Source organism: Callithrix jacchus, chromosome 15 (genome assembly GCF_049354715.1).
Source record: "Callithrix jacchus isolate 240 chromosome 15, calJac240_pri, whole genome shotgun sequence".
Classification (NCBI taxonomy): Eukaryota; Metazoa; Chordata; class Mammalia; order Primates; family Cebidae; genus Callithrix; species Callithrix jacchus.
The window spans coordinates 26,066,026-26,074,470 of NC_133516.1; the positions used below are offsets into that span (position 1 = coordinate 26,066,026).

Here is an 8,445-nt window from a genome sequence, read left to right on the forward strand (position 1 = left end):
TTTTTTCCAGTTCTGTGAAGAAGGTCATTGGTAGCTTGATGGGGATAGTGTTGTCTGTAAATTACTTTGGGCAGTATGGCCATTTTCATGATATTGATTCTTCCTAACCATGAACATGGAATGTTTCTCTATCTGTTTGTGTCCTCTCCTATTTCTTTGAGCAGTGGTTTGTAGTTCTCCTTGAAGAGGTCCTTTACATTCCTTGTTAGTTGTAGTCCTAGGTATTTATTCTCTTTCTTGCAATTGTGAATGGCAGTTTGTTCTTGGTTTGGCTCTCTTTAAGTCTGTTATCGGTGTATAGGAATGCTTGTGATTTTTTCACATTGATTTTGTATCCTGAGACTTTGCTGAAGTTGCTTATCAGTTTCAGAAGTTTTTGGGCTGAGACGATGGGGTCTTCTAGATATACTATCATGTTGTCTGCAAATAGAGACAAATTGGCTTCCACCTTTCCTATCTGAATACCTTTCATTTCTTTTTCTTGCCTGATTGCTCTGGCTAGAACTTCTAGTACTGTATTGAATAGGAGTGGTGAGAGAGGGCATCCTTGTCTAATGCCAGATTTCAAAGGGAATGCTTCCAGTGTTTGCCCATTCAGAATGATATTGGCTGTTGGTTTGTCATACATAGCTTTTATTATTTTGAGATACATTCCATCAATATCGAGTTTATTGAGGGTTTTTAGCATAAAGGGCTGTTGAATTTTGTCAAAGGCCTTCTCTGCATCAATTGAGATAATCATGTGGTTTTCGTTTTTGGTTCTGTTTATGTGGTGAATTACATAGACTTGTGTATGTTGAACCAGCCTTGCATCTGTGGGATGAATCCTACTTGATCATGGTGGATAAGCTTTTTGATGTGCTGTTGCAATAGGCTTGCCAGTATTTTATTGAAGATTTTTTGCATCTATGTTCATCATGGATATTGGCCTGAAGTTTTCTTTTCTTGTTGAGTCTCTGCCGGGTTTTGTTATCAGGATGATGTTGGTCTGATAAAATGATTTGGAAAGGATTCCCTCTTTTTGAATTATCTGGAATAGTTTCAGAAGGAATGCTAACAGTTTCTCATTGTGTGTCTGGTAGAATTCGGCTGTGAACCCATCTGGACCTGGGCTGTTTTTGGGTGGTAGGCTCTTAATTGCTGCCTCAACTTCAGATCTTGTTATTGGTCTATTCAATGTTTTGGCTTCCTTCTGGTTTAGGCTTGGGAGGACACAAGTGTTCAGAAATTTATCCATTTCTTCCAGGTTTACTAGTTTATGTGCATAGAGTTGTTTGTAATATTCTCTGATGATGGTTTGAATTTCTGTGGAATCTGTGGTGATTTCCCCTTTATCGTTTTTTATTGCATCTATTTGGTTATTCTCTCTTTTCTTTTTTATCAATCTGCCTAGTGGTCTATCTATTTTGTTGCTCTTTTAAAAAAACCAGCTCTTGGATTTATTGATTTTTTTGAAGGGTTTTTCATGTCTCTATCTCCTTCAGTTCTGCTCTGATCTTTGTTATTTCTTGTCTTCTGCTAGGTTTTGAGTTTTTTTGATCTTGCTTCTCTAGCTCTTTCAATTTTGACTATAGGGTGTCAATTTTGGATCTCTCCACTCTTCTCATGTGGGCACTTATTGCTGTATATTTTCTTCTAGAGACTGCTTTAAATGTGTCCCAGAGATTTTGGTATGTTTTGTCTTCATTCTCATTGGTTTCGAAGAACTTCTTTATTTCTGCCTTCATTTCATTGTTTATCCAGTCAACATTCAAGAGCCAGTTGTTTGGTTTCCATGAAGCTGTGTGGTTCTGAGTTAATTTCTGAATTCTGAGTTCTAACTTGATTGCACTATGGTCTCAGAGACTGTTTGTTATGATTTCAGTTGTTTTGCATTTGCTGAGGAGTGATTTACTTCCAATTATGTGGTCAATTTTAGAGTAGGTGTGATGTGGTGCTGAGAATAATGTATATTCTGTGGATTTGGTGTGGAGAGTTCTGTAAATGTCTATCAGGTTTGCTTGCTCCAGGTCTGAGTTCAAGCCCTGGATATCCTTGTTAATTTTCTGTCTGGTTGATCTGTCTAATATTGACAGTGGGGTGTTAGCGTCTTCCACTATTATTGTGTGGGAGTCTATGTCTCTTTGTAAGTCGTTAAAAATTTGCCTTATATATCTGGGTGCTCCTGTATTGGGTCCATATATACTTAGGATCATTAGCTCTTCTTGTTGTATCAATCCTTTTACCATTATGTAATGTCCTTCTTTGTCTCTTTTGATCTTTGTTGCTTTAAAGTCTATTTCATCAGAGACGAGAATTGCAACTCCTGCTTTTTTTTTTTTTTTTTTTTTTTTTGCTCTCCATTTGCTTGGTAAATCCTCCTCCATCCCTTTATTTTGAGCCTTTGTGTATCCTTGCCTGTGAGATGGGTTTCCTGGATACAGCACACTGATGAGTTTTGGCTTTTTATCCAATTTTGCAGTCTGTGTCTTTTGATTGGTGCATTTAGCCCATTTACATTTAGGGTTAATATTGTTATGTGTGAATTTGATACTGCCATTTTGATGCTAGCTGGCTGTTTTGCCCATTGGTTAATGCAGATTCTTCATTTTGTTGATGCTGTTTAACATTTGGTATGTTTTTGGAATGGCTAGTACTGGTTGCTCCTTTCTATGTGTAGTGCCTCTTTCAGGAGCTCTTGTAAAGCAGGCCTGGTCGTGACAAAATCTCTGAGTACTTGCTTGTTCACAAAGGATTTTATTTTTCCTTCACTTATGAAGCTCAGTTTGGCTGGATATGAAATTCTGGGTTGAAAGTTCTTTTCTTTAAGGATGTTGACTATTGCCCCCCCCCCCTTTCTGGCTTGTAGGGTTTCTGCAGAGATATCTGCTGTAAGTCTGATGGGCTTCCCTTTGTGGATGACCTGATCTTTCTCTCTGGCTCCCCTTAGCATTTTCTCCTTCTTTTCAACCCTGGTGAATCTGACGATTATGTGCCTTGGGGTTGCTCTTCTTGCGGAATATCTTTGTGGTGTTCTCTGTATTTCCTGCACTTGAATATTGGCCTGCCTTGCTTGTTTGGGGAAATAATATCCTGAAGAGTATTTTCCAGCTTTGATTCATTCTCTCCATCACATTCAGGTACACCTATCAAACATAGATTAGGTCTCTTCATATACTCCCACATTTCTTGGAGACTTTGTTCATTCCTTTTTGCACTTTTTTTCTCTAATCTTGCCTTCTCATTTTATTTCATTGAGTTGATCTTCGACCTCTGATATACTTTCTTCTGCTTGGTCCATTCGGCTGTTGAGACTTGTGCATGCTTCATGAAGTTCTCATGTTGTGTTTTTCAGCTCCATCAATTCACTTATATTCCTCTCTAAGTTGTCTATTCTCATTAGCATTTCGTCAAGTCTTTTTTCAACATTCTTAGTTTCTTTTCATTGGGTTAGAACATGTTCTTTTAGCTTACAGAAGTTTCTTATTACCCACCTTCTGAAGCCTGATTCTGTCATTTCATCACACTCATTCTCCATCCAGCCTTGTTCCCTTGCTGGTGAGGAGTTGTGGTCCCTTGTAGGAGGTGAGGTGTTCTGGTTTCGGGTGTTTTCCTCCTTTTTGCGCTGGTTTCTTCCCATCTTTGTGGATTTATCCACCTGTTGTCTAAGTAGTTGCTGACTTTTCAATTGGGTCTCTGACTGGATGTCCAGATTGTTGATGATGAAGTATTTCTGTTTCTTAGTTTTCCTTCTAACAGTCTAGCCCCTCTGCTGTATGACTGCTGAGGTCCACTCCAGGTCCTGTTTGCCTGGGGAACACCTGTAGCAGCTGCGGAACAGTGAGGGTTGCTACCAGTTTCTTCTTCTGCTATCTTTGTCCCAGAATGATGCCCGCCAAATGTCAGTCTGATCAGTCCTTTGTGAGGTGACTCTGGATATATGGGGGTCAGGGAGCTGCTTGAGGAGATGGTCTGTACTTTATAGGAGCTCAAGTGCTTAGCTGTGAGCTCCATTGTTCATTCAGGGCTGCTAGGCAGGTACGTTTAAGTCTGCTGCAGCAGAACTCATAAAGCCCCCTTTTTTCCTCAGGTGCTCTGTCCCAGGGAGTTAGGGCTTTATTTATGAGTATCCATTGCACTGTCCTGCCCAGCAAGGAGGCAGTCTAGTCACTGCCTGCCTGCTGAGGCTATGCTGAGCTGCTCTGGGCTCCGCCCTGCTGCTGTGGGCTCCACCCTGTCACTGTGGGCTCCACCCTGCTGCCGTGGGCTCCACCCTGCTGCCTTGGGCTCCACCCTGCTGCCGTGTGTAATTCCCTGTAGTCCTGTTTATATGGGTGTGGTTAGAACTGCCCTGGCAATGGTGGCCTGCCTCTGTAGTGGCGGACTCTCTCTGTTATGGCAGATTGCCTCAGCAACGATGGGTTGCCTAGGCAATGGCAGGCTGTGTCAGCAATGGCAGAGTACCTCCATAGGGGTGGAGTCCTCGGTAATGGCGGACACCCCTTTCCCACCGAGCTGCACTATCCTGGGTTCAGCTGTGCTTGCCATGAAACTTTCATCCCTGAGTGTTTCCAATTGCTGTTTTGTTTGTTTTTGTGTGGGTGGGATCTGCCGAGCCTGATCACCTGGCTTCTTGCCTCGGAGCCCTTTTTTTTTCATGTTGAATGGTTGACTCTTTCCCAGGTGTTCCAGTTGCCTGCTGAAAGGGCGCCACGATCTGTGTGATTTCCCGTGCGGTGACCCACTGCACCAGCTGAAATAACGTCACTGCCTGGGAATCTCCTGGCCTGGCTTACTGTTTAAGTCCCGTTTAATCAGATGAATGTGCTAATCTGCCTTCCCAAATCTCAAATTGCCAGTTTAACAGGGCAACCAGACCAGTGTATTTTGCATGGAGTGCCGCTGCACTGTGGTGCTGGCCAAAACAGCCGCTCCGGCCAGAACAGCCACACTGGTGGCCCGTGGGGCTCCTACATCTGGAAATCTCCTGGTCTGTGGGCAATAAAGATCTATCTGGAAATGTGGTGTCTACTCACCCTCTGCGCTTTCACTGGGAGCTGCAATCCTGAGTTGCTCCTATTGCGCCATCTTCTCCTCTCCCCCTGTTTTTTTTTTTTTTAATGCTCAGATTATCTTCTCCTTGGGCAGTGGAAGGTCCTTCAAGTTGGCTTCTGTGCTGTTTTGATCTGACCCCAATAGTCTCTGATACCTCTCGTGCTTTCAGGAACTGCAAGCATCCACAGCTTCTTTCTGAGGCATTAACTCGACTTGGAAAACCCTTGCTGTGTTCCCTACCCCCACCCCTTTGTGTATCCATGACAAGTAATGGTTTATATTAGTTGTATCCATTAGGAATGCTTTCAGCTATAATAAGAAAACGTAATGAACAAACAGAGTTCTCCATTTATTCACAGAGTAAAACATCTGAAGTAGGCAGCTGTTAGCATTTGTTCAGCAGCTCATGAGGTCCAGAGCCAGCATGGCTATGCTTCTCCCAGCCACTCCTTCATGGCTTCAACATGGCAGCTCCTATTCCAGGCATCATGCCCACCATCAGGGTAGGAGGACAGGGGAAGGCCAGAACCAGCTGCAGCTGTCCCTTTGTATGAGAAAAACAAAAGCTTTCCGCAAACCCTTTCCCTCGCTCCACAGTTGAATTCCATCTGGATCTATTGGCTAGAAACAGATTCTATGGCCACCTCCATTTGCAAAAAAAAAAAAAAAAAAGCCTAGGAAAGTGAGCAATTAGTTTTGCTGGTCTCTAGAGCCCAGGCAAGGGAGTGGAGTTTGGAAGCGAATATAGGACTGCTGTTTCTGGGGGAGTACTCTTGGTCCTGAATCAACTTGCCTTACCCTGTTTTTTTTTTTTCCTTATTTAAGTTGTTTATTGCAAGATAATTTACAAATATCTTGCTGTCTTCGGTAATTCAAACAATGGAGAAACAGTTTTTCTGACAGACAGCAGCAGTATGCTAAAAACAAAATCAGCTGGCTGAATTTTCCGTCTTTACCTCTTGTCTGAGGATGGAACTTGATTTTCATTAATCCAGAGCTGCAGCACCAGAGATGATTTCAATCAACTCCTTTGTGATGACGGCTTGGCGGGTACAGTTGAATGTCAATGTCAATTTGTCAATCATCTCAGAAGCATTCTTGCTGGTGTTGTCCATGGCTGTCATCCTGGCACTCTGCTCACTAGTGGCAGACTCCTTCAGAGAGTAGTAGATGATGTTGGCCAGACCGTATTCCTGGTAATTCTGAAGCACATCAGCATCAATATCATTGTAGATACTCATGCTCTCAGCACTTGCAATGGTAATACCAAGGGAAAAGATGGGCTTTTCCTCTGTCTTATAGGAGATGACAGACCTGAATCAATTAAAGATGATGGAGCCTTCATCAAATTCATATCCAGAATTCAGTAATTCAAGGGCAATGACTGACGCATCTCCAAAAGTAGGGGGCTTTCTTCCTACTTCTTTGAATGCCGCTAGAAACTGGTCAGAATGAGTCCTATAAAGTATGCCTCTGATTTTGTCACCAATTCCAACAAGCATAACTTCTTTTCCAGCTGCTGTTAGTGTAGCAACCTCGCTTTTCATCTGTTTTGCAATGGAGGAGTGAATAGCCCCACACAGTCCTCGATCTGAGGACACACAAATAAGGAGGTGTTTCTTCTTGTCTTCAGGCCCCTTGATATCAGCTTTCTCATATAGAGCCAAAGATCCCAATCCATATATTCGAGCTGGTTTCAGCTCTCTCTCAGCATGGGCATATTTTGCTGCTGCTACCATTTTCATAGACTTGGTAATTTTCTGGATGTTTTTGATGGACTTTAGTTGCCTGGTAATATCTTTCAAAGTTGCCATATTTCGAACCTGAATCCATTGCGGCTGAAAGGTCCAGGCCGACAGCCCAGAGATGCCCGCGTGAGAGAACATGGTAGCCACAGCTCCGCTGAAGGTCGGTCACTCAGGCCCCTTACCCTGTTTTTATTATTGTCAATGTTACATGTCTAACACTTCCTGAGTTTGAAGCAGAGTAGAAAAGTTAAAGAGAATTGTGAGTTGTAAATGAGTAAAACTTTATTTTCAAGACTGCCTAAGGAAGTAAGCTTCAGCTGTTTTGGCCTTCATGCCCCAATGGTTCAGCTAAGCTCTGTTCAGTTATCAGATGCCAAGTCCAATGGCAGGCTCTGCACTGGAAACAGTCTCCTGTTTCCACCTGTATATAAAGGGGATCCATCTCCCCCTCATCAAGACACACACTTCATTTGAGCTACAGTGATCTCCTGTGATGATAGAATACCTCATGGCCACAGTTTCACCAGAGGCTGTCCAGCCTTCACATTGTTTTGGTAAAGGGCAGGGCAAATGTTCAGCAGCACTCCATACTGATATTTAAACACGAAGCTTGTTCTGCATCAACTGATAAATGGCCTCTGCCTGGAGCCCCCAAGTCCTACTGCTTTGGTTATCCCAGCTCCTCTTGAAACTCCAGACAAGACCTCCTCCCAGTCCAACAACTAAGGGTGAAGGCCTGGCCCAGTGGGGCCCTAGGACCCTACTCCAGCTAGCACTAGGGCCATCCACTCTGTGTCCATCCATTTAGAGGTCATATGCCTACAATTTTTAAAGTGTCTTGAATACTTTCTGTGAGAAAGAACACGTGTCACTATTGTTTCCTGTCATTTCTCTTGACCTTCCCTGTCTCAAGGACAAATGGGTAGTTAATGATAACTAACTCAAGGAATGGAAGTGGATAATTTCATCACCGATAGTCTTGGTTTTCTCAAAGCTAATTTGTAAATTTTGTATTAGAAAATTTGAGCAGCTCAGATACTGTTTTTTTCCTTTAATACTCCTGCTGCAAGTAAAAAAAGTTAGACACAGAACCCACTTGTATGATCCCATGTATACGAAGCTGAAGAAGAGGCAGCACTAATCTGTGTTGTAAGAAATTAGGCAGTGGTTCTCCTTGCTGGGATACTCATAAGAAGGAAGCACAAGAAGGCTTTTTGGGTGCTGGTTTTGCTCTTTTTTTTTTGTTATCTGAGTATAGAGGCTGATAATCACTTAATCCAATATCATTCTCCTCCTTTCTCCTTTCTATCAGAACCCCAATTTCCTTATTGGAGCTGGGGTGGCATGTGATGAGCTGAAAAGTGTATTTCCCAGTCTTCTTTGGAACTAGGGCTGGTCATTTGACACACTTTGGCTAATGAGATGTAAGTAAAACTTCTTGATGAAACTTCCAGGAAATATTCAGATGGACAGGCTTTGTGGCCAGTGTCCTTCACCCTTCCCTAAGTGCACTAAAGGATACATTGTCATCAGCCTTGGTCATCCCAAATGTACATTCACATGCTCGTGTATAAAAACGGTCATCCCAAATGTACTTTCATGTGCTTGTGTGTAAAAATCTCCCATGAGTTGCCTGTTCCCTCATTCACCAAATACTGAGCAC

The 8,445-nt window shown here is 42.7% G+C and overlaps 1 pseudogene across 1 annotated transcript; it reads right to left on the reverse strand.

The window, feature by feature from the left end:
• Positions 1-5,836: 5,836 nt before the first annotated feature.
• LOC108588397 (ATP synthase F(1) complex subunit gamma, mitochondrial pseudogene) lies at positions 5,837-6,927 on the reverse strand (annotated as a pseudogene). The gene has a single exon (XR_013527250.1). The product of XR_013527250.1 is annotated as an ATP synthase F(1) complex subunit gamma, mitochondrial pseudogene (transcript).
• Between the last annotated feature and the right edge of the window lie 1,518 nt (positions 6,928-8,445).